Raw genomic sequence first — 26,091 nt, 5'->3', positions numbered from 1 at the left:
GGGGCACGAGCCAACTCGTGTAAACCAGCCCCTGACATTACAAACAGCAAACTAAAATAGAAGTTGTTCCACTGATCCCATCCATTACATCATGGAAATTGTTATTTTGTCATGAAAACTCCCTTAAATATCCAATTTAATCTCATTAATAGAGGAATGAAGCTCTCGCTTCCAAGACAGCAGTTGCCAATACCTTTGACAGACACAGGAACTCATATGTTTTTGGATGCCTCAGAGACTACTGGATGCAGTCTTAGGAGATTAAGGTAGTGTCATCTTTTCAAACTTACAGTAAAAAGTACTTCTGGAAGCATTTATAGCCAAAGCATTGAGTAAATACCTTAATCTCTTGTCTGAAACCTCTTATTTAGGAAGGAAAAAATCAGGTCTGTTGGACATTTCATCAATCCAGTAGAGTCACTAAACAAACCAAGCGAGGAGGACCTTGTTTTCGCAATAGTGGTTGGGAGGGAGGAAGGCACACACAAGCCATGTCAGTGCAATCACATCACCAACCACCTCTGCCAGGTATTTACAAAAAAAGTCTGACTTCTGAAGGGAAGCAGGAAAAATTCACCTGCTCAAGCCATATTTCATTACATATTTTAGCAGCACTGTCTGATCAAGGCAGTGGAACATGACGCAGCTCACGCTGGAGCAGTTCTTACAGAGCAGAAAGGATACATCCTGTAACAGTGCAGCTCCTTCCCATGGATCCTCATCATGCTGCAGTTATTTGTCTGTGCTCTGCACCTAGTGCTGCCTGTCCCTGCAGATCCACTTCTTACAACATCTTCTCCTTTCCTGAAGGAGAGAAAATCATCTCCCCTGTCCAACATTCAACGTCCTGCAATATCTTTCCCATCCTCTCCTATTTGTAATTCCCTGCATTAGCCAAGCTCCAGCAACATTGATTCACTCACAGCACCCAGTGCCAAGTCAGAGCCTTGGCTAAAACTCTTCCTCCCCTCCTTTTTCCCCTCTATACATAAAGAATACTGGAGGCAAATCACTCCAACAGAAAACTGCCCCATAGGGAGAGGATTTCTCAAAGCCAAGCAGTTTCTGCACCTGCTAAATGTGCTAAATTAAGGCATCTTAGAGCTGCAAATCACTGATAACATCATCTTAAGAAAAAGTGCTGCTGTCATGAGAGATTTAAGAGTTAAGTGCTAATTTATTCCCCCAGTACCCTCCCACCATCCTATCAGGCAAGGGAGACTCTGTTTTATGATAAAGCATTGAGATCAGGTTACAGATTAAGTGTGGAATTATTCAAATGGCAAGCCAGTGACGCTTAATAGTCTGAAAAACTACACTAATTTCCATCTTTGGTCCCTTTGTCAGGTCCTCCTTCAGCACAGTCTCCACCCAACACAATCCCAAAAGGGCAACAAGCCACCTCTCTCATCCTCACCTCTGTAGGACTCACTATCACAGACACCCCAAAGAAGTCTCTCCAACCTCACCTTACTCATCCCACCATTCACTCCTTACCCCTTCCCAATCTCTGCAGCCCAGCATCTCCTTTGGCCCAATCCCTCACCACAGCACATAACATCTCCAGTTTCCACCTCTGCAGCCCCATATCTTCTTCACCCCCAAGATCCACATCCCCTTTCCATCTTTATGGCCTCACATACCCCGCATCCCAAAGCTCCTCACTGCTTTCTCACCTCTCCAGCCCCTTAACTCCTTCATCCAAAAAAGCTTCTCAGCCCCTCACCTCAAACTCTTCCTCACCTTCAGCCCTCCACCTCCCTCATCCTTCCTCACCTTCACCCTGAACTCCTCCTCACCTTCACTAGCCCTTCATCGCCCTCACCCTCACCCCAAACCCATCATCTCCCTCACCCCAAGCCATTCCTCACATTCAGCCCTTCACCTCCCTCACTCCAAATCCTTCTTCACCTTCAACAACCCCATACTTCCCTCACTCCAAACCCTTCCTTGCCTTCACCAGCCCTTCACCTTGCTCACCCTCATCCCAAATCCTTCTTCACCTTTACCCAAACCTTTCATCTCCCTCACCCCAAACCATTCCTCACCTTCACCAGCCCTTTATCTCCCTTCACTCCAAACCCTCCCTCACCTTCTCCCCAAACCATCCCTCACCTTCATCAGTCCTTCACCTCCCTCACCCTCATCCCAAACCCTTCCTCACCTTCACCCCAAACCCCTCATCTCCCTCACTCCAATCCCTTCTTCACCTTCACCAGTCCCTCATCTCCCTCAACCTAAACTCTCCTTCACTAGCCCTTCACCCCAAGCCCCTCATCTGCCTCACCCCAAGCCCCTCATCTCCCTCACCTCAAACGCTCCCTCACCCCACCACCCCTCACCGCTCCCAGCCGCCCCACTCTCCCACACCTCCTCCTCGCTCCAGTCACCTTTCACACCCCGACGCCCCCCTTACCTGCCCCCGGGTCTCCCCCAGCACCCGGGACCTGCTCCGTGCGGCGGAGGGGGGGGTGAGGGGGTGAGGGAGGGCGGCGGGGAAGGGACGCAGTCACGAGCGGCGGCGGCGCGAGCGCGGCGGCTTCGGGGCAGCGGCGGCCGCTTTATAACCGGGACCTGGGGAACCGGCACCGCTTCCGCTTCCGCTTCCGCCCCCTCCCGCCCCCGGTCATGAATATGCAATGAGAGGCGTGGCCTCTCCTATGGGGTATAGGGGCTGCGTCGTGAATATGCAATGAGGGGCGTGGTCTCTCTGAGGGGTGGTGCGGAGTGTCATGAATATGTATGAGTAGGCGTGGCCTCGCTGGGGAGGGGGCGGGGGGCGTTGTCTGGTGACGGGCGGGGGGCTACGGAGGCACCCTGGCGTCCCCCCCAGGGGCGCCCACCTGAGGGGAGCCGGGGAGGGGGATGGCGGGACAGGTGTCACTGAACCACAGAATCACACTGAATATTCACAGGGACCATCGAGTCCGACTGCTGGTCCTGCGCGGAATCCCATCATATGCCTGAGAGAGTTGTCCAAATGCTCCTTGAGCTCTGTCGGGCTTGGTGCTGTCAGCACTTCCCTGGGCAGCCTGTTCAGTGCCCAACCACCCTTCTGAGTGAAAAACCTTTTCCTAATATCCAACCTAAACCTCCCTTGAAACAGCTTCATGCCCTTGCCTTTGGTTCTGTCACTGGTCACCAGCGAGCAAAGATCAGTGCCTGCCCTTCCACTTCTCCTGGCAAGCAAGTTGTACCTGCCATGAGGTCTCCCTCAGTCTCCTCTTCTCCAGGCTGAACAAGCCAAGTGCCCTCAGCTGCTCCTCATACGGCTTCCCCGCAAGGCCCTTCACCATCTTCGTAGTCCTCCCTTGGACACTGTCTAATAGCTTAATATTTTTCTTATATCATGGTGCCCAAAACTGCACACAGTACTCAAGGTGGGGACACTCCAGTGCAGAGCAGAGTGGGACAATCCCTTCCCTGGCCTGGCTGGCGATGCTTTGCCTGATGACCCCTGGGACACAGTTGGCCCTCCTGGCTGCCAGGGCACTGCTGACTCATATTCAACTTGCCATCGACCAGGACCCCCAGGCCCCTTTCCATGGCACTGCTTTCCAGCATCTCATTCCCCAGTTTGTATCAGGGCTGTTCCCGCTGCGTAGTGGGGAAGGATGAGCCTACCGGCACCTCTCTGGGTTTGAAGAGGGGTTCTTGGTCGGAAAGGGAGCCCAAGTGGCAACCTGAGGGTGAATGGAGGCTTTCACCTGTGCTGTAGCCACTGAGGTATTGGGTGTTTGCACAGAAACATGACAAGGAGTCCCTTGTCCCTGTCAGGCAAAGTCGTGCCAAGTGCAGGTCCAAACCAACAGCTTGGAAAGTGCAGGAATGGGTGCCCTTCTCTACCTGAGATACTGCAAACACTCTGGCCCAAAATTGCCAGAATTGTCCTTCATTGTGAGGAAAAATAACACCTTTCCTCATGTTTGGCCACAGAGAAGGTTCTCATCCTGCCACACCGCCTCACCCCTGCTGCTCTCCAGAGGCCATGAGGCGTCTCTCATGTCCAGCCCAGCACTACAATGGGATGTGTGTGCCAGGCCACCATAGCAAGGGTGACATGTGGCATTTGTCATGTATTTGTCACATCTGTGGAACACAAGCCTCAACACACAGCACACAGTGACCCCCAGGACATTAAAACGCTTCATTCCCTGTGGCAGCCACGGCCCTGCCACATTGGAAGCACCCGCTTCAAACTTGCCGTAAGAGACCATGGTTCTTTTTATTCCCAATTAACGTCTCCTAGCCTTAATTGTGCTGACTACATTGGGCAGAGTAGCATGATATTTAATTTTCATTACTTACATAAACTGGGGAGGCATAAAGCAGCATGCGAGCGGCGTGTAAAAATGCACGTTACGTTGTGTAAGTGTAATTGTTTTCTGTTTCTTGACATGCTGTTAAGTATATATTCCAAAACATTTTTTTTTATGGTGAACTTCTTTCTCTGCAGCTCATGAATAAATAAACCACGAAGCATACCAGACTTCAGAAGAGGAAAACCACAGAAGGCAAAATGGAAGAACTGTACACATCTACGCGCTATTAAAAAACAAGATGAATCTGGAGTCTAACAAAGAGACTCTAGTACAAGCCCTAAAGAAACAAAAACTGACATTAATAATTTATTCTACAATGCTATGATCAATATGTATTTATTTTTAGGTTAATTCAGCTGAAAAGCTTGCATGACCACAGTCATGCACAACTCAGTAAACTATCCATCCTCTGGTGAGGATTCCCAAAGTCTGTTCAAAGAATGATTGTTTTTAAGACATGTTACTGATGTTTATAGATACAAAAACTGGCAAAATAATTATCTTAATTAGCCAAATGGTGAAGATAAAGCTACCACACTGATGACAAGCCAGTGTAACACCTACTCTTGACAGTAGAACAACATCCATTGTATCACAGCTGTGATATTGCTTAATAAAACAGTGCAGTTTATTCCATGGAAGAAACAAAATGTACCTGTATTTATAGAAGTAAAAAAACCTAATGACTCCGTGGTAAGAGAAAAGATTTCAGCGATTTTAGTGGAAATTCTATGAGACCCTAACACATCTGAAAACACTGAGAAGGGATCTCAAGATGTAGTTACAACTTCTAAGGTGGGCTTCTTGTTACTCATAGGTTTGTGGCAGACTGGACTACCTAATGTTTTGACACTCTGCTTTAAAATAGCTAAAAAAAATTTAAAAATACTTTTTTTTTTAGTCCTTTTGTTGCCTGCTTTTGTGGCAAAGCGTGATCCTTACCTCACCCTGACATTTTAGACCCGTTCTGGCAATGTCCAGGCACGTCCAGACATGTCCAGATATTTCTCCATTGTATTTCCTCGTTTTATTTTTGCTCAAGAGCTGTTAATTGTCAGCCTTTAGCTGAGCCTAAAGTCAGAAAGGGTAATTTTCCATAAAACAAACATTTTAGTTTAAAAACATCCAATTTTTTTTATAACAAGAGTGAGGGGGTGGAAAAAAAATACCCAAGGAAGCAGACCCACCTTTTCCCTCTAAGGTTCTTACTCAACTCCAAATATTTAACCCATAATAAATAAACGCATTCTCATGTCTTGGCAGGGGAGAAATGAGTGTCAGTCAGGAGACTGATGTGCTGTCCAGGCGTGTGCTGTGTTTGCCTGGGAGAGGGACTGGGAGAAAAGCCCCTGAACTGTGGTTTAGGGAGAATTGGAGACAAGCTCTGCTCCCCGGTGTGGGTGAGGGTCTGCCTCTCCTCAGCAGGGTGGTGAATCCCCTTCCTTGGAGTGTCCCTGCGCAGTGTGTAGAGATTTGAGCCACTTCGGGGAAAGCTTTCCCTAAAGAAAGCACCCTGAAGTCACCTTAAAATCTCTGACTCTTCTTATGCACATATCCACTTTGTGAGTTGGGAAGTTGGAGAACCCCCCAAGGTACCAATCTCTCGCTTCCCCTGGTTTGTTTGGCATGGAGTGCCCGAGAACTTTAAGAAAGAAATAACCTACGGGACCTCAGAACACTAGGGAGCAATATCGTGCTCGGAATGCCTTGCCTTGTGTCTTGGCGTAGACACTGGAGTGAGGGGTCTTCCCTATTTAACGAGATATGTTAATTAACCAGCTGGCAGGATTGTCAACAAGCTGCCGTGAGTTCTCTGTACTCCATTTCACAGGTACTTGGCTTCCCAAATTGTTATGAAAACTCACCATCCAGCCAAACCAAACAAACACCACCCCCAATATTATTTTACACGCGTGTCAAAAGAAATAACTTTGCTGCAGGCCAAGCGGGTGAAGGAATTTTACGAGGCTGCGTCTGATCCTCCCTCTCCCCTCCCTCAGACAGTTAAAGAAATGTTTGTATGATGAAAGGGGTAAGGGAGCACAGGACAGCTGGTTAGGACTTAATGAAATGTTTGAGCATTATAATGCGATAATGGATTTAGCTGATCGTTTGCCAGTGTTCAGATCTAGTGTGAATTGCTTTATATGAAAAGCAGGGATTCCTAGATTATCCAAACCTCCTGAGACTGCTGCTGCTCCTAAATCCTTTCAAAGCTGTGACTTTCAAAAAAAAAGGTAATTCTTCATGTGGATGGACAGAAGACCTCGGGATTGTTTTGACTTGCTTTCAGACGTAATGGTGTTTGACACAGCCAGCTCTCTGAGGTGTCTCCTAATTGGGAGTGGCCATGGGTTTGGGAAGCCCGAGGCTACGCTTGAAGCAAATCTGAGCACCCAGAAGCCCAGGTGAGGTCTCCCAGCCAGGATACTTGTAAACAGGACATGAAAAAGTGAGTCTCAACTTTTACACATTTGGCCTCTAATTTAGCCCCGGGGTATCTCTCACCAAGGGTGAAACATCTGATGGGAAACCCAGGCTCTGAGCTTGAAACTGCTCTTTACCCTTCTCCCTACCCTTCCCCATGAAACTCTGTCATTACACTGGAACTTTAATGGCTGTATAAAGTAACATGTGTCCCTTGATGCCTTTTTTCCCCCCCTAAAGACATTGGGATGCTTTTGTTTTCTAAAGATGCAGACTTGTGGCAAGTCAACCAAAGAGATTTTGCCTGATGTAGATGAGTCTCAAGAAGGTTTTATGAACGGCAAGAGACCCTGTTAATTTTTGACTGGGATCCAGATAGACAGATTTGAAGGTCAGTTCAGGTGGCCTGTGGTGGCCAAAATTGACTTTGAAGTCTGAGAGCCAAATGGCTTCCAACAGGACCTGCAGGTATAGAGCGTGACTCAGCCCTTTGCCCTGTCACCAGCCCAAAGTCCATCCATCTAGAGCCAGTTGGTTCATGTCACCCCAGAGCAATGTCAACAGTCCTGAGCAAACAGGATGGTGAAGATGTCTTTGCCTTCCTCCAGAGCTGGAACATGGAGTCTCCCTGTACTGGGCACTGGTGTGGTCCCTCCTCGAATCCTGGGTTCAGTTTTGGGCCCCTCATGACAAGAAAGATATTGAGGTGCTGGAGTGTGTCCAGAGAAGGATAATAACCTGAGGAAGGGTCTGGAGCACAAGTCTGATGAGCAGCAGCTGAGGGAGCTGGGGGTGTTTAGCCTGGAGGAAAGCTCCAGGGGGGACCTTCTCTCTACAGCTACCTGAAAGGAGGGTGTAGCCAGGTAGGAGTTGGTTTCTTCTTCAGGTAACAAGCAGTAGACTCAGAGGTAATGCCCTCAAATTGCACAGGAAAGGTTTAGATTGGATATTAGGAAAAATGTCTTCATAGAAAGAGTAGTCAAGCACTGGCACAGGCTGCCCAGGGAACTGGTGGAGTCACCATCCCTGAAGACATTTAAACAACATGTATATGAGGCACCTGGGGACATGGTTTAATCGTGGACTTTAGCACTGCTGGTTTAATGGTTGGATTTTATGATGTTAAATGTCTTTTCCAACTGAAATGATTCTAGGATTCTAAAAGCTGTAGCTATACCTTCTCATACCATCCCCATATGGAAAAAACCCAGCTCACTATAGCTGTTACATCCCAAGAGGCCCTTGCAGGCTGTAAAATGGGGTTTGCTGCTGCCGCCGCTTGTGAGGTCTCATCATGAGTTCATGCCTTGAAGAATAAGAGTTCCCTGCCATTATTTTCCTGGTTTGCACAGCTAAAAGCTGGTATTAATGGCTGCAAAAATTATCCTGCCTCTCGGTTTATACGGTCTATAATTATCTTCACAATAAAACTGTGAGGAATTAAGCTCCAGAGCAGTTTATAGGTGACAGGGGGTGACTTGACAGTCCTTCAAGAACTGTGGCTTTCAGTCCTCAAGCACCAAGAGCAGTTAAGATGCTGCTAGACAGCACTTGAGAACTGCATGGCTTGTTCAGTTCAGTCACTACTTCCCTTGCCATGGAGAGACCAGAATCTCTTTTTTTTTTAATGCTATTTACTCATTCTGTTTCTCTCAGCTTGGGCAATGAGCTGAGATTAGTCAGTTTTCCTTCTGAGCTGCCTCATGAAACCATGACTGTGATGTTTATGAGGTTTCCATTGCAGCACAGGGATATTTGTATTTCGGTCGCTGTACTTTTTTTGAAAAACAGATACATTTTCATCATATTGGATGTGCAAAGAACCAAAATCCTGAACCAAAGCCTGAAATACTGGAGGGTGTTTAAGTCCGAGATGATTTTCAAGTTTTCATTAGTATTAGCTTTACCCTGGTGAAAGCTGACTGGTATTATTGCCAGTTTACACTGGTGAATATCTAAAAAAGACCAGTTAGTTTTCTGTCTGCACAGGCCACATGCCAGAGAGTCAAATTTGCTGAACTTTCACCCAAGAGATCTTAGAGCCTTTCAGTGCTTAATGGGAGCTTATAAAAAAGGTGGAGAGGGACTTTTTATATGGAAGTGGTAACACAAGGGGGAAGGGTTTTAAACCAAAAGAGGGGAGATTTAGATTAGATATAAGGAAGAAATTCTTTATTCAGAGGGTGGTAAGGGACTGGAACAGGTTGCCCAGAGAAGCTGTGGATGCCCCATCCCTGGAAGTGTTCAAGACCAGATTGGATGGGGTTTGGAGCAACCTCGTCTGGTGTTCCCTGGCCATGGCAGGGGTTTTGAACTAGATGGTCTTGAAGGTCCCTTCCCAACCAAACCATTCTATAATTCTTGGTTACTTAGTGCTTTCTCATAACAACATAATGTTTTGTGGATTAATTAATAGTTGTTAATCTGTTGGGCTAGCCCAGAGCAGAACAAAATACTGTATTTTATCTGATCACAACACAAATGTTTAGTTTTAGCTCTAGACACTAAATGATGACCTCTAGTCAACTGAGCATTTATCCCTGTTCACACTGCCTGCTTGTTTTGCAGCCTTATGGCTCCAGCTGGATCCAAGCTGTGCAGGTGTTACTGGGCACATCTGTTTTGATCACCAGGTGGGACCTGAAGCCTCTGTAGCCTTCCTGGAGGACTCGCTTTACTCCTTGCTCTGCTAAGGCCTGTTACAACTACGTGCTGTGATTTATCTCATCTCTCCCCTTGCCTAATCGGTCACATACCTAATTGGTGTTTGCAATATTCTGGGTCCCAGCAGAAACAAATTGTTTAGCCCTGTGTCATCAAAACTGCATCTGCAAAACCATCAGCCTTCTCCGTATTTTTGGAAAATCCTAGGAAACAACTCTGCAGCTACACCTGAGCTAGTGGCTTCAGCAGCTATGACTCAGTGTTAGCAGAGGTCCACGAGCAGTCGCAAAAATAGACACTGTTGTGCTGACTGTATTCAGGGTTTTTTTTTTCACATTTCCATGAAAACATGAGTAACACTCACCTGGGTGATGGAAAAGCAAGTTGGATTGGCACTGGTTGGCAACGGGATGGAAAATTAGTATGTAAAGAAACTAGTGATTAAGATAATGAAAAACAATGTTAAGAGTCTTAGGTGAAGCCAAGTTTTGTAGCCCTCGAGCTTTTAATTGTGAAATTGTTGGCTCTCGTGTTGTTTCTGAAATAGAAATCTATTTAAATGACTTAAGCAACCCAAGTTTCAAGAATAACCCCAAGCAGGCTGTTTTAGTTATGACTGAGAAACTGAATTGACTGAATACTTTTTATTCTAATTGCTTGAATTTCCAAACACAACCAGAGAACCAAACAGCTGCAGACCCTGAAGTGTTTCATATGAAAGTAATTTCCAACTTTGAGGAAAAAATAAAATGCCAAAGTTGATTGGAGTGGCCATTAAAATCCCCTGCAAAATACTGAGATCTTTTTAGGATTATTTTAATCACTCCCCTTGCTGCCCCTAAAAGTTGAGTTTTTGGAAAATTCAGTTTTTGGAATTAACTCAAAACAGTTGTTTTGAATTAACTGTATTCAGCAATTTTCCCCTTGTCCTAGAAATGACTATCAGCCCAGTCATTGATTTTCATTCAGTGTTGGGCTTGTGGAAGTCTCTCTATCTGAAGCACAGTGTGGATACTGCACATTGCTGTTCTTGGGCTCTAGTTTCACTTTACAGCTTAAATAATTTTAAAGCTGCTTGCTCCCAAAAGGAGCAACTTTTCATCTGCTGATCCTCTGTAGAATCATAGGATATCTCAAACTGGGAGGGTTCCTGTTCCTCACAGGACCTAAAACTAAACCTTATAACTGAGAGCATTTACTAGATGCTCCTTGAACTCCACAGAGGCACTTTATGAAGGCCCACACAAATACAGTGCTCTCCATAAACCACTCTACTGGACAGAAGCATTTTGGAATCCAGGATAATTAATGCAATTTGCAGACATTTTTAGGTGGTAAATACATGGCAATGCACTGTGGGACCCCACAACTCTGCTTGAGGAATTTTAAAAGTTTGGGCTTGGGATGGGTCAGTTCATGTAGTTGATTTGGTGGGAAACCCTGAATAAAAAATGAGTAGTTTTCTGTTGAATATACCTCACACATTGACTGGTGTGACAGTCCCACACCTTGTTTGATTTTGCTGAGGCTGGCAGGTCGTGGTCAGGCTCTTTCACAGAACAAGTCACCCTCCAGTTCTCACTTCTGACCCCTGTAAAACAGCTGCATTTTCCAGTTCCATCTCAAGCAAGTTCATCACCTTCTTCAAATACTTCCCAGATCTTCTCAGGACTACACCACAACCTCCTCAAGGGGGATCTGGAGGTGGCACTGCTCTTTTGTAGAACTGTGTGCATAAGCACTGTGCCAACAGCAAAAAGACCAGAAACATATTAATGGAGACTTGCTTTCCTGCTGCTCTTCTTCACTGGACAATCCTATTAGTTCAGCAGCTCCTTTCCTTGGTTATACAGAGAGCCTGGTGACTAAGCTCCTGACAAGCACCTCAAAGACCCAGGGCTGCTTTGGTAGGACCAAATGTTTTGTATTACTGTCACAATAGAAATAAAGGACCTTTCTCCTTGGGTGGATTTCAGCCCATTTTCCTGGACTGGAGGTGTATTTATGCTGGGCAGATGGATGCTCTCCAGAGGGACGTCTTAGCCCTCACCTGGGCCGGAGCACAGAAAGGCAACAGATGATTTGAATGGAGATCATTTGCAACCTCGAGAGCAGACTTAGGAGGTTATGGCTTAAGATAAAGAAGTTTGTAAAACTGAGAGGAGAGAAAGTTCCTAGCAATGAGGTTGTCTGGGAGGTTTAACAAGCTCCCCAGGGAACTGCTGTTGCTGCGGATAACTTTGAGAAGAGATGAGGAGAAATGGTTTTGAGGAGTTTGAATTTTTCCTGTCAAGTAATTAGCTATATTTCTGCCAGAAAAGTCCCTCCTCAGTCCCAATTAAACACGACCTGGCCTGAGTGGATTGTTCCAAATTCGAACAAAATGTTTTTTTTCCAGCTGGCAAAAATTTCATTTATTTTCCTTGCTCTTTTTTCCTCCCCCTGTTAGTGGTTTTAGTCAGACCAGAAGCATATGCTGCAGAATCTGCCAGAAAAAATGTATTCACAATTGATATTTACATAAATGCTTTTCAAAAATTTCCAGTCAGTGTCCTTGGAGGCAGAAATCCTCTCTCCAGTGATACAACAGGTACAGTACAGACACCAATCACCTCTTGTTTATTCTTATCTCTCAGACCCACACTGACAGTGACACAGTTCATTTGGTCTTTCACCTCCCTTCTGAGATGCCCAACAAACCCATGAAAAGGGGTTTATTTTTCTTGTCCTGGTGAGCAACACTGTTCCCCACGAGCTCTCAGTGTGGTCTGGTGGGGCTGTGGTTGGAGTGTGGCTTGAGAAGTTCAGAGAAGTATTCAGGGTCTATGGAACACTGAGCTGAGCTGAAATATAGACTGTTTTCTCCTTATAGGTAACTTACTGCTAACCAAGTATTCCCCCAAACCATTTCTTCTTACAGGTCTGTGCCTTGCTGTTGACTGCAAACTTCAACCTGTTTTCGTGTGGTTTAAGTCTCTCTACCACGTGGATTTACTTACATCAAATACCACAAAATCCATATTCCAGATGAGCTACTTGCAAATCTCCTCCTCTTAGAGCTTATTTTAACAAACTCGCAGCCTTTCATCCACTCTGTGGTTTTGATCTCCTTCTGAAATGCAGCTGAAGCCAAGACATTTAAAACTTCTTGGAAAAGGGGACACATTGTTGGACCAACAGGGCTTGGAGGCATTTGCACACCTGATGCCACATTTTGCCCCAACCCTCTGAGCTCTGCCTGTATCCCCCAGGAAGACTGACAGCTGTTCAGACCTTTGCCTTCCACCTGTAGGTGACAAAACCCACCCAGCTGGTTGTAGCAGAGCCCTGGCAGCCCTGCTGTCAGTGACAGGAAGAAAGTGAAGCTGTTGAGCTGATCCATGACCATCTCCAACTCAGCCCACGATATATTATTTGAACACAAAAAAACTTCAGAAAGATTTCATGTCTTGCAGAGACGGATGTTCCACCACTCGTCTCACTGGTGGTTTGCAGGATTTACCTTTAAATAAATCAGAAATACTGCATAGGTTCAGAAATTCCTGTTATTTTCAGAGTACAAAATATCTTCTCTTTGTGCCTGTGTGTGTTGCATTCCTGGACTTCACTTTCTCTGCAATGACCTATGAGTATCTCTTGTCTCATGGAATTGAGTGTTGTTTGCTTGTTCACAGTTTCCTTTCCTTCCGTTATCCAGCAAAGAAAGTTTGCTTAAGTGGCTTTTGTGAACTCTTTCAAGATCCCCAGAAGGATGATACAGGAAACAGAGAGTTTCCTTTCTATACAAACTTCTAGGGTGTTCCCATAATAGCCTGAAATTTATCTGCCCTCAACAGCCTGCAATTGGACAAAAAATTAATGAACTGTCAAGGGATCAGGCCAAACACAATTAACATATCAGAGAGGAGAACTTGCAGTAAGAAAGAATCTTCCCCTTGCACAGCACCTTTTATCCCACATTGCCAAACATTTTCCTTTCTATGTTTCCAATTACTTTACAAGTTGGCTTTAACTATCCAACCTGAAAGTTTCCATAATTGCCCCCTGCCTCATGTTGAATACATTTTTTGGAGGGTGGTGGAGGGGGAAAAGTTACAGAAAAAAAAACCCTCTTAAAAAATTGCAGTAATATTGCACTGAGCTCAAAGTTTAAGAATTAGTTTTAGGGATATTTAAGCTTTCTCCCTCTTTATTTTGAAGAGCACGTTTGCACCATGGGAGGCTGGAATGGGAATGAGACACTTGGCATAGCAGCAGTGCCAGGGTTGAGAGTCTGTAGCCATCTCTGTGAAAATTTAGGTTTGTCCGAAAAATAAAATACCATTTGAATATTTTAGAGGCAGGTTTGTACCTCAGTTTTATGCCTTCTGACTGCCGTACCCGTAGTTTCTGCAGCCCCCAAAAGCAGAACAACTGGACAGGATGCCACAAAATGGATTCTCATCCTTCAGGATTTCACCCTGGGTGACCTGGCACCGTGGGTGAGATCTGGGAGGATTGTAGCACTGGGAGGGAGGGCAGGGCCCGTGCTGAAAGCTGACAAGGTAGAAATGTGAGTCATTAAAAGGCAAAGACCAATCTGTAAAGAAACAATTACTTACATCTTTTAAAAAAAAAAATCAGATCTGGAAGGCACGTTCGCCTGGTGGTTGACACTCCCTACAAAAGCACCGTGTTGTTCCAAAAGTCTCCCATGAGATGAACAAACCTTGCCAGGAATAATCACAGATCTGGAGTTGTATAATTGCTCAGCTGAAGGCAGGCAGGGAACAGATAGGGAACCTGTGCTTTGCTTTTCCTGCCCACTTCCTTGCTTTCAGGGCTGTGTGGTGCTCCGGAGCTCTGGAGCTTATATTGGCCGGAGCACTCAGGGCACCAGAAAAAAAAAAAAAAAAGCCTCTTAGCAACAGCTTCACTGCGTGTGTTGTTTTTAACTCCATTCATAAAAGCAGTTAACTGGGCTGTGTGAGGCGGGCTGGGGCTCTGAGTTCTCGCGTCTGCTCGGAGCAGAAAGCTCTTGACGTGCTCGGAGCCGAGCGCCGGCAGTTTCATACCCTCCCAGCACTAATCCAGCAATACAGAAAACGGCTTTAAGCCACTTCAGACCCATTAGTGCTCTCCAGAATGCTAATACAGCGTAGAGATGAAAGGGCTGCAGCGAGGGGAACGAGGAGATGCGGGCAACAGCTTCGCCTCCCCTCTTAGAAGGGTTTAGTCCGTTTTCTCAAGGAGCAGAGACCCAATTTGGGGAGCAGATGACACGGGCACTCCCCACGTCACAGGACTCTGGGCATTGCATCAGGCAGCGTTAACGGCAGGGCTGGGGTGCCTTCATTTTAGTGATAATTCACGGCCAACCAAGAATCTGATACCTAATCTGCTGCAGCCTGGGATGCCGATTCCATATGTGTGACCTGTATCCTCGTGGTCACAGGTAGGAGCTGATGAGAAAATTGGCTGGGTAACAGCAATTAACACAGCAATAGTTTTTCTTAATTTTCAAAATCTTCTTGGAGAAATTAATTTTTTTCTTTTTAATTAAGAAGCACTGTTTGTCACCTTTAAAATCAAAAGCCTCGTGTTTACTGAAAAGGTCTGTCTTTAGTGATGAGAGCCTATATTTTTTTCCCTGTGAAACAGCACTATTCAAAATAGCCCCTGAGAGAAGGTAAAGGGGTTCTGCTGCAAAACCTCGAGATGCAGAGAAAGAAGCTCAGGAGGATAGCTGATCTGGGACTTCACAGGTTTGGAAACAGTGTGGTGGAGCTGAGGGATGTTTGCCATGCAGGAGGGAAGGTAGAAAGGGATTTTGCCCAGAAATACCTGCGGCAGAAGAAGGTGCCAGGTGTAAGTAGGCTGTCTCATCTGTTAGACAAACCACCAGAAGAGCTTTTTGCTGGAGATGGAAACAGGAGGTGTTCCTACTGGAAAACAGGATCAGAGGTTAATTAACTATAGGAATGTCCTACCAAGGAAGCCATCCTGTGAATTCCTACAAGACAGCCTGGGGGCATTGCCATCAGGTGCTTTAGGTGTTCTACTAAGCTGCTCACCACAGCTTTGTGGAGATAACCTGCTTTTCCGCTGATTCCAGAGGGATGCCAGGGCTCCTGCTGCAGGTCCCCAAACCTCAAGACTATGGATATCCCAGGATGGCTGCTGGAGGACTGTGGCCTACTTTTGTGTTTCTCAGTGAAAGAGCTACATCAAGTCTCTGGGAAAAGAAAAAAAAAGCAAAACAAGGACAAAGTTCTGCCCTTCCACTACTCCGTTTTCATTTACAGCCAAATTCTGCCAATCTTTCAGTGTCTATTTAAAACTTTTATTTCCTTCCCAATGCCCTGTTTCCGTGCTGGGGTGCACGTTCCATTTTTTTCTTTTTCTTCTTTTTATTTCCTTTTTCTTTTCGTTTTCCTTTTCCTTTTTTTTTTTTCCTTTCCCTTTCTCTTTTCCCCTGTTGTTTCACAGTGCACCTGATGATACACTTGTCACTCTGGGCGCACCAGGACCCTGAGCTGAGCCCAATCTGTGTGAGGTTTCAGACCCTGCCTCATGTCCAGGGGACAAGGCAGAAGGCAGCGACTGACTTTCCTTGGCTGTGACACTGTGGCTCAGCCTGGAACTGACAGCTGTGGAAAATTAATGGATTGGCCCTGTTTCCAAGCAATGACCAGCAAGGTCGTGTTCTCGAGGCTCTAAGGGCAGAGCCCTTTCCTCCTTGCAGACAGTACACACACCAGCTTTGCTGTCCCCTCTTCAGATGTCACCGGATCGCTGTCACATTAGGACACCGTGGGAGAGGGGATGCCATTGGCTGCCCAGCCTGTCTTTGTGCACGGGGATTCTATGAATACAGACTGACCGTGCTCCAGGTGTAACTTAAACCCTCTCTGCAGAGACACAGCTCCTGGCTGAACTCTCCCTGCCCCTTGCAAGGCTGAGCAAAGGGGTTTGTTTAAGCCAGCCTTGAGGACAGGGTCGCCCTGTGCAGGGAGGTGCACAATGCTGCCTCTCTGCTGAGGGCACAGCCTGTTTAGTGCCCTCCTGCAGCTGCTTGGTGGTCAGCCCGCTCGAGTGGAGCCAATTTGGATGCAAAGAAATGGAACTTTTCCCAGGCACAGAAGCCAGAGCTGATTCCTTTTGGGCACGAAGGGCCTGGGCTTGGCGTACACTGAGCCCTGTCTCTGGGCAGTTTAATCTCACCAGCCAGAAACCTGTATGGATTTGCACTTCCATATGCAACCGTTTGATGATCATGTTGCCATGGCTACATTTGAATCCTGCAGTAAATGTGTAATTTCACACATTTACATCAAAAGGAACTTCAGAACATACAGCTGCCTCACAAAGCAGCTGATCTCTCTCCATAAGCACTTTCCATTTTTAACACCGTATTATTGTACTCATTGGGGTTTTTTGTGGGGGGGAGAGGGGTGAGGTTTACAGGGCAGGTTTGACTGTCAAGTTCTCAAGGTCTGATCCTACTTCTGGTGACTCCTTGTCCCACAGACTCCTTCTCTTGATCCTGTGGGCAGCTCTTCCCTTGGTCCAAGCCTCCTCCTCTGCCTCTGACAAGAAGCAGTGGCAGGTAAGGGTTATTTAGAGAGGGGCAGGTTGCAGAGGTGGCAGGGAAGAGGCTGTACCAGGATACAGCTTCAACCAGTAGCAGTGCTGGGTGGCAGAGATGCACCCACTGAGCATCATATATGGAAAAAATTTCATCCAGACTCTGTCCCTGCTGATTTAAACAGATTTTTTCAGGAACTCAAAACTTGGACAGTTCTGCCTTTGTTTTTTTTCCCCCTATAGCAACAGCAGCTGGAACAGTGTTGGCACCGAGGCAGGGCTGCAGCTGGTCTCCTTCTTGCTCAGAGCAAAGAGGTGCTGGGGAGTCTTCAGCACTCACAGAGTATGGGCAAAGCAAACATTTCCCCTCACTCCATGAATTTACTGTTGTGTTGGGAGAGAGAGGAAATTTGTCTGTGACAAGTGCCCAATACTGACAGTTTCTGTGTGAGAAACTGGAAAAGGGAAAAAATATTGGAAAAGCATAAGATCCTGGTTTTTTCCTCAGTTGTTTATACAATTGGAAAAGTTAAGTAAGCCTAATTATTGAGGTTATTGGTTTTAATGAGTCATCATCTTGCTGTTATTATGCTGGTTTCTGTTGCCATAGGACGAGAAGCTGCAGCTGGGCTAAGCTGTGCTACGCAACAAACCCTCACATTCCAAGATTAACACATAGGAAAATGGGTGGGCTCAGGCAAGCGGGAATGTGGAGAAGGAAAGTGATGTTTGCCAATGTGTTGTGTGGCAACATGACCATTATGCAGATGCTGGGAGCAAAGATGTGTTTCTACCAGAGACTGGTGGAGTGGATTTTTGGATGTTTTTTGAGGAGCACTTCCAAAGACGTGATAGAAAGCAGGAGGAGGTTGGCCACCCTTGGGGGCTGGTTGTTGGTGGGAATGGCCACAGTCAGAGACATCACAGGACTTTGAGACTGAAGACCTGAGTTTGGTGTTACAGGAAGGCATGAACCACTGGAGGGACACAGACTGGGAAGCAAGGCAAAATAAAGAAATTAGGAGAAAAATCTAGCAGTATCCCAAATGAGTTAGAGTGAAGTGTGATCAGGGCCCATGGGAGGCCCCCAGGGAAGTGGTCACAGCACCAAGCCTGCCAGAGCTCAAGAAGGGTTTGGATGATACCCTCAGGCACATGATGTGATGGGGATGGTTCTGGGCAGGGCTAAGAGTTGAACTTGATGATCCTTGTGAATCCCTTCCAACTCAGCATATTCTGTGATTCTATGATTCTCTGAGGTAGGAAGAAAGAGGTATGTGAGACCTGTGGAGCTGGAGAAGCTGAGCTTGAAAAAATGCAAAAGGTTTAGCTGCAGTCTGAACTCCTGGGCTTGGATAGAGAGGTACAAGATGGCATGGAGGAGCCCTGCCTGCATGGCAGATAACCCATCATATTGCCCACTGTGTTTGGAGAATAAATGGGGAGAAGGCCTGGGAGGAAAGGGTTGTCGAACTCCATTTTATTCAGGCTGAGCTTTAGATAATAATACCTATGGGAAATCCCATGACTGGGATGAATGCTTTGAGCTGGTCTTTGCTTTCTCAGAGCCAAAACAAGCCTGCAGGAGGACTTGGGATGCCCCTGGAGGATCTGTGCTTGTATGTGCTCCAATCTGCTGCTCAGATCAGGCAGAGCCCGTGGGGTGGAGGCAGAAATACATCAATCCACAGCATTTCATAGATTGGTTTCAATTGATCAGTTGTGTAGAAACAGAGCAGATGAAGTTTCCGGTCTCTTGAATGTTGAAGAGGGGGTTGGGTTTGCTTGCAGCCAGTTCAGCTTTTTCAGCTGACCCTGTGCTTTCTTTTCTTTCTCCAGGATGGCAGAGAAAAGTCTTTTTTGAGATGGGCAGCTGGGCTCAGAAACAGAAGACAAGGTCTGCTAAAGGAATGGGCTGTCAGACAGATTTTCTTTCCCTCTCAAATGCACCAAAGGGTGTCTACTGAAAATGCCACGGGAGCAGGCTCAGGATGGGTAGGCACTGACATGAGCTGCCCGTGATCCTTGAGCCATTGGCTTTTCCCCAGTCTGGTCCCTCAGCTTGACCAGAAGGGTGGCACAGTCTTTTTTCACACAGTCTGGACACTTGTGTCCAGTCAGTTCCAGCATCCAAATCATGGGAGGAGAGGGAAACCCTCCCCTTTCTCTTTATGGCGTGGGTAATGTGTGCCTCTCTTTTTCTCAGCTACCAAAATCCGGCATTTCCTGCTCTATTATCCATTTCCCAATATTTCCCAGAGTTTGAATGCAGGACTCAGCCAAGACTCCAGAGAGGGATTAGCATGGACTTGCCTTGGCCGTGGATGACCTCCATTCTGTTTTGCATATATTCTTTCTAGAGGATCGAGGAGGAGAAGAAAGGGGAGGATGAGCTAAATCCTGTGCTTGGATCTCCCTTCAGCCACGGAAGAATGAGCTGAGTGCCCAAATGAACCCCAAAGGCACCGTGGGATGAGGTACATCACATCCAAGCCGGACGTGGTGGCCTCTTCCCAAGTGCCTGAGCTGCCACACACTCCAGCCATGCTTCAGCAGGGACCCTGGGGACTGTGGCAGGGCTGCTGCCAAGGCTCCGAGCTCCCCTCTGGGCGGCTGGAAAACAGCAAAGGCACAGGTCATGAATGCTGTCTGGAGCGAGTGACCTGGATGTGTCTGCCCAGACTCCACACAAAGAGCCAACGTGTCCCATCCCCGTTGCTCCCAGGGCTGTGTCCCGGAGGCTGGAGCGGATACTGTCCCGTGTGTGGAGAGACACAGCTCCTGCCCAGTCTCAGGAGAGGCCACTGTTCTCCGGGATGCCCAGTGCGGCTCTGTGGACCTGGCTGCACAACAGGCTTGGCAAAAAGGATGCCAAGAGCATCCAGCCTCTTCACTGTCGCTGCCAAAGCTTCCTGATAGCAGCCTGCTCTGCAGCCTAAGGGGAAATTTGGATGCTCAGAGTGCTCAGAGAACTGTAGGATATATTGGCAGTTGTCCATGTTTTTCCACTTTTGGGGCTACTTAATTCTTGGAGGAGAACATGCCAAGCCCCCCTGTGCAGCACTGCTGCTATGGCTTTCACAGGTTGCTAAAGTGAAGTTAAGCTGTGTTTTATTTTGTGTGTTTATCATTTTCTCTGTTGACTTGTGCGTGTGAGAATTGTTTTCCCAAACTCCTTCGCCTCTCTTTCAAAGCACACTGAATCCTCTGGCAGTGGAAATTGGCCCATGGATCACAAAGAACCCAGCTCATAACCCAGCTTATCCTCTCCCTCTCCCAACAGGTACTTGCTTGATATGAACACAGGAATCACACCCAGGAGTCTGCAGCTAATGGCACAGTCGTGATCCCAGACAGAAGCTGCTCCTGTGCCTGAAAATAAACTAAGAATTATCTGAAATACCCTCAGATAGATCTGACAGGACAAGTATAGGAGATACTGGAAGTTACTCAGTCTGCTTCCATTGCAGAGAGACAGGGTTCAATCCACTATATCCACGGACTCCATGACTGTTGGATTTTCTTCTTCTCTCCCTTGCAAAACTGTTTGATTGATGATGAAACAATTTTCCCCAGGCATTTGCCACTTCTGAGCATTATTCAGTGCATCACATTACAAGTAAAGGAAAATACTCAATTTCTGCTTGTTTTTTGTTGTTTGGGACTCAAATTTTATATCCCCCAGTCCTATTTCGACAGGTTAAAATTAATGGACTTTTCAGGGTGATCAAGATCAAGAGAGAACTGGAATATCAGTCTGCTACTGAACAAGACAACACTGGAAATGCTAATTAGATCATCTTGGGTAAATACCTTTTTTCCCCTGCCCTTCTAATCTGGTCAGTGTGTGGGGTACCAGGGACAGACAAGTGGGAGAAGCTGTGCTGCTTTTGCTTCCTCTTCCCTCCTACATACAGAAATGAAGGACCTGATGGGATTGCAAGCCCAGATCAAAAAGGAACGTCTACCAAGGAACAGAGCTGCTCCTGTAAAAACATCCTTCCATCTCTCCCATGTGGGAAGGGGGAGACTCCGGCCATTTCATTCTCTTAGCTATGAACAAATAGCACATGTCCATTACTCACCACTAACTAAGAAGGCCAATTAATGTATCTGGTGATACACCCTGACTGCCCTGAGGTGCTGTTGTGTAATGGAAGTTGATAAATTGGGCCAAAAAATGGCTTAAAATCTCCCTGTTTTCATCATAGCTCAAACTCCAGGTCAGACACTATACATGTCTCTCCACATCTCTCTTTGTAGCACAAAGAATTCAGCTAATACAGCAAAATATCACGGATAACAATAGCTAGTGTCAGTGTTGAAGGATCAACACTGCTCCTGCAGTGTAATCCACTGCATGCCAGCTGGGAAGAGTCAATGTGCCCTTCCTGGGAAGGCTGTTGCGATGATGAGAAGAGGAAGGACGTGGTATGTGTGTGCCAGGTCAAAGGCCTCAGGTTTCCGTAGAAAGGTGGGACTTCGTCTGACTTGGGGTTGGAACTAGGTGATCTTTTCAGGTTCCTTCCAACCCAAACCATCCTATGATTCTATGATTTCAGCACAGCTGATCACATGAAATGGTTTAGTGCTGGATTATTCATGAGGATACGCCCCTCAGGCTCTGTACCCACCAGCACAGAGACACCGAGTGTTATGTGACAGCCCTCCCAACCCCTACAATTAGGAAAAAACCAAGCTGGCAAGAGATGGCAAATGCCGCTGTGTGGTGTTCAAGGAAAACCTGTTTGCGTGGGATGTACTGGAAAAATTGCTCAAGAATGGTGCATTCTCATAAGAAAAATGATCTGGCTGCTGTTCCCTGTGTTGTTGTGTTTCAGGGCTGTGGGTTGTGTAGTTGCTTCAGTGTATGGTGCAGCCACTGGCAAGGGGTTTTCTCTGCATCTGATTTAATCCCCCTCGCTCTGGGCTATTGCAGGTCTTTGCCCTCACCTAGTTTTGGGTCTGGATCCATGTTGTCAGAACAGCTTGCACTGACTCACGACTTTGTGACAGAGAGAGGCACCCTGAGGCTGTCAGCCCAGGAGAGCAGCTCAGCCTGGGGCAGTTTGCTGATGGGGCTTTGTCCCTTCAGGTGGGAGGGATAAAATGCTGCACCCACGTCAACAGCAGGTTCTAACTAAGTGTCCCATTCCTGCCAAACAAAGCAGCGCCTGTGCTCCAGAGGTGGACGAAGAGATTTCTGGAGATCCAAATCATGAACCAGCATTAGTTGCTGGAGGAACTAAATTACAGGAATGCCCAGGTGTTAACTGGAGCCTGCTTCCAACCCCTGCTTGACAAACTGTCAACAAGCCATGAAGCGACAGCCTTCACTCTGTCTCCTTTTTCACCTGAGGTGAAGGCTGAAGGTAAAAGGCAGCTGAAAGGTCTCCTGCAAGGCAGGGAGCTGTGAGCCTTCCCTCATGCACCATTCTTGCTCTCCTACCAGCAGACCCCCAGCTTTTGACAACGGCGCCGTTGGTCTGTGCTCGGTTCTTGTAACCTTCAAGACTAGTACCCACAGCAGGACTGCCCCCAGTGCCCACAGCAGCCAGTCCCTGTGGTTTCATGGGGTGAGGTTTAATAGGCATGTTTTAATAGGGTTGCTCAGTACAGAGGACCCTTTGTCCTCAAGCAATAGACAAAACAATACAGGCCATAAATTTAGTGCAAAAGCTGTAGTGAAAGAAAACGAAGTAGCCATCCAAGGCAGGCTGCTGCTCCTGCAGAGGACGTGCCCTTACACTTCTGAGTGGTTTGCTTATGGTCAGTCCTGAAAGCAGCCACTGGGAATTAGACCAGAATTATGCTGGTGGAAGGTTGTGCTTTAGGTTTCTTATCCTATTGCTTTTTAAAAAATGAGCCTTCACAGCAACTGCTCTTTTCCCTCTGGAAGGAGAGCTGAGGCAGAGTTTGCAATATGAAGTTTAATAGAGAAGTGGGGAAGGAGCAAATTCCCCTTTCTTGCAAACGTGCAACATCTCTCATTTGTGGCTTTGTGCACTCACTACCAAGGACAGATAGTGATGGGTTAGAGCAGGGAGCAGTCCCTGTGTCACCTGAGTGTGTATTTACATACCCTTGCCCACTCCACATCCCAGAACTGTCCCAGCACACACCAATGCCATCTCTCCCTTTTGATCCCTGGTTACCTCCTCTCCAGGAGGATTCACTGCTATTTACCCACCTTTCCAATCTCCATCCTGTCCAAATCAACCCTGCCAAGCTGCCCTCTGTGGCATTTTCACTATGTCACATATCAGTTCAGACCTCTCATCCTTGTGATGTCCATGCAGGAGGTCCCATGGGAGCGCTGGGCACTTGACACCGGCTTTTGAGGAACAGGAACCAGTTTTAGGTACGAGATGCCCAAACTCATGAGCACTGAAAGCTCCAGGAAGGATCATGTTCAACCCAGCAAGGCTCTGCTTTTAGAAGCACAGCCCTGAGTAACACTCACCATCCCAGCCACAGTAACTCCATGGCTGCACAGTCAGGTTTGGGGTACAACGAGCAGTTCATGCCTCTTCCCCCCAAACACGGACACGCGAACGCACCATGCGCAAAACTGGGGCGGTAAAAAACTTCCCTGTGACAGAGCCTTCACAAGCTGCCTTTCTGGAAAGGCCTGGCATTCAGAGGGAATACAGGACAGCTGGTATCAGCAGTGCCCATCATTGTGGGGTCTGGGCTTTGCAAAACAGGCTCTGTATTTCAAAATCTTTTTTTCTATTTTATTAAGAGAAGCCTTCTAAGCTAAGGTCTCCCTGCTCCTGACAATCTCAGAAGATAAATCATAACAAACTCTGCCTTGGGATTATTCTCAGAAGATAAATCATAACAAACTCTGCCTTGGGATTATTCTACCATTTCAGAACACCAGCCTGGTCTGGTAATTCTGCATCTTAACCCCTCTGCCAGGCTGCCAGCAAACATCCTCTTCCCAAATTAACCCCACCAAAATGAGCTGCAGCAGAATCTGCATAATTGCTCTTTTTGCTCCAAACACAGCCCGACTTACGAAGGGGACATTTTCTGCAGTAGCCAGCCCTGCAATACTCATTTTTCCTAAGCCAAGGGTCTGCTCTGGTGTCTTTATGCTCAGGTACCGCCTTTAATCTCACACGCTGCTTTCAGCAGCACCCACCGGCTGCAGCAGCCTCGCAGCATGCCCTCTTTCCATCCTTTCTCAGGCAAGCAAGCCCGGAGGCTCCCGGTGGAGCCGGCAGTCACCCGGCAAGAGCCGCATTCCCCCTCGGAGACAGGCATGCAACTTCCACCTGCCCTGGCAGGCGCGGAGCACTCACGTTGGCGGCAGCGCGGATCCCTTTCAACAGCTTAACTGCGGCTCATTTTTAACCCCGGCCAGCGGATCTAAGCTGCTCTCCCCAGGGCTCAAACGGAGCTGCCTCCGTGACACCGAGGCATCCAGGCGCCGGCTCACCAGCTGACATGTCAAAGCAGCGTCGTGGCTGGCAAACACAGGGACGGACCGACTGACAGCCCGTACATCGGTGCGAGCGGCTCGCTCGGGGTCCCTGCGGTTCGGGCGAGCTGTCGCTGGTCCGGGGTTTGTGCAGCCCCGTCGAATTCGGTGTTGCTAAGCCGGCGTTTTCTGCCGGTGTCTAAAATAGCATCAGGAACGTTCCCCGTTGATTTCCCCGGCAGCGCTTGCAGAGCCTCGCCGGGAACCGCGGCTCCCGCACAACCTGCCTCCAATGCAGCGCGTTCAAAACGTTTTCTTGCCTTCTCTCCTTCCAAGGGAAGTGGAGATGGGGAGGAAAAGCCCTGCAGATGTTTTTTGCCTGGCTACTAGCAAATCCCAACCTGAGCTAATTCTGCCATGGCTGAAAGCATAGGATGACTGCAGTGCATGAAGCTGATTTGCTGACTTACCCTTCATCTCTCCCAAGAATGCCAGGTGAAGGAGCCGGCCTCTCGCTCCGGGAATGAGCCACAAGGAGCCCGGCAGCAGCCACTGCAGAGCCTGCTCAGAAGTTCTCTCCCTCTGTCACAGTGTGTGCAGCTTGCCAGGTATAGCCTGGATGAGAACACCCCGTGCTTTTCCCAGGATGAATGAGATCAGCACATATTCAGTTGAGGGAAAAAAAATTCCCTCTTAATATATGTGATGGTTTAAGACCTAGAGGAAAAGTGTTGGTCTACAAGTTGCTCTGCTTTACAACTCATGATTTTCTGGGATGAATTTCACAGGAAGGGGAGTTTCTTATCTGCATTTGGTGTTATTAGATGTGTTAAAAAGCAACCAAATGGTGTATCCATGGGGTAGGCAGGAACCCCATCCTCAGCAGCACAAGGTGGAGGGCACATGAAGGGCACCCTTACAAGCAGCAGAGGTGGCTTTATAATGTGCAGGTTGATGCTTTTTGACTCAAACCAGTACCTTGCTGTTACAGACTCCACATGGTTTGTGCAGATCCCGACTCTACTGGTCCTGGCTTTTCTAAATGAGGTTTTTTAGATGAAGCTTTCTTCCACCTGGCTGCTCTGTGACTCCCCAGGCTGACAAAGTGCCTTTCTGCTGCCAGGTCCTTCACATCAAGTGTCTCTCTGGGTTCATCACCTGCTGTTGGGGAGGGGGGTGTCACTGAGCTGAAACCCAGTGGTGACAGGAAGACAGGGAAAGGGCATGAGCTGCTCAAAGGACTCAGGTGGGTCGAAACATTTTGGTGCCAGTGTTATGTCAAAGACCATCATGTACCTCTGGGGTCTCTGTCCTTGTGCTGGGGGGACCATGTGCTCCAGTGCAAGAGGCCCATGGCATGGCAAAAGTTTTAATATCTGCCTTGGCCTTAGCTAATGGTTGGGAACCTGCATGGCACAAGGATGTGGGATTTTCCTTTAATCATGGAACTAAAGTGATTGCATTGGAAGAAAAATAGATGATTTGCTCAGGATCAGGCCTCAGGGGTTGTGTGACTGGGAACCCTACTCAGCATTCTGAGTCCCTACCCATAACTTTAGCTACTGCAAACCCCCTTCCTTTCCCTCTCCCAAAGTCCAGGCACTGAATTCTGCCATGGACTCTCTGCATAACCTTGGGTGCATCTCCACGCCTCCCCATCCCGCTCATCTGCACGAAGCTCCT

The 26,091-nt window shown here is 47.4% G+C and overlaps 1 protein-coding gene across 5 annotated transcripts in view; it reads right to left on the bottom strand.

Moving 5' to 3' along the window:
* Positions 1–25,141, bottom strand: part of SLC45A4 (solute carrier family 45 member 4) — an 87,393-nt gene extending 62,252 nt beyond the window's left edge. The window contains exons 1-2 of one of the 5 annotated variants that reach the window (XM_027645582.1): positions 2,417–2,509; positions 669–804 (exon numbers count right to left, since the gene is read on the bottom strand). The gene's annotated coding sequence lies outside the window, so the exon portion shown is untranslated. Of the gene's footprint in view, positions 1–668; positions 1,972–2,132; positions 2,210–2,416; positions 2,522–24,289; positions 24,518–24,878 lie in introns of those variants that run through there. The other 4 variants (XM_027645583.1, XM_027645580.1, XM_027645585.1 and 1 more) reach the window with 4 other exon arrangements.
* Between the last annotated feature and the right edge of the window lie 950 nt (positions 25,142–26,091).

Source organism: Corapipo altera, unplaced genomic scaffold (assembly GCF_003945725.1).
Source record: "Corapipo altera isolate COAL_440 unplaced genomic scaffold, ASM394572v1 51, whole genome shotgun sequence".
NCBI classification, from domain to species: Eukaryota; Metazoa; Chordata; class Aves; order Passeriformes; family Pipridae; genus Corapipo; species Corapipo altera.
The sequence above is the reverse complement of the archived record's forward strand: the minus strand, read 5'-3'. Positions and strand labels throughout refer to the sequence as shown.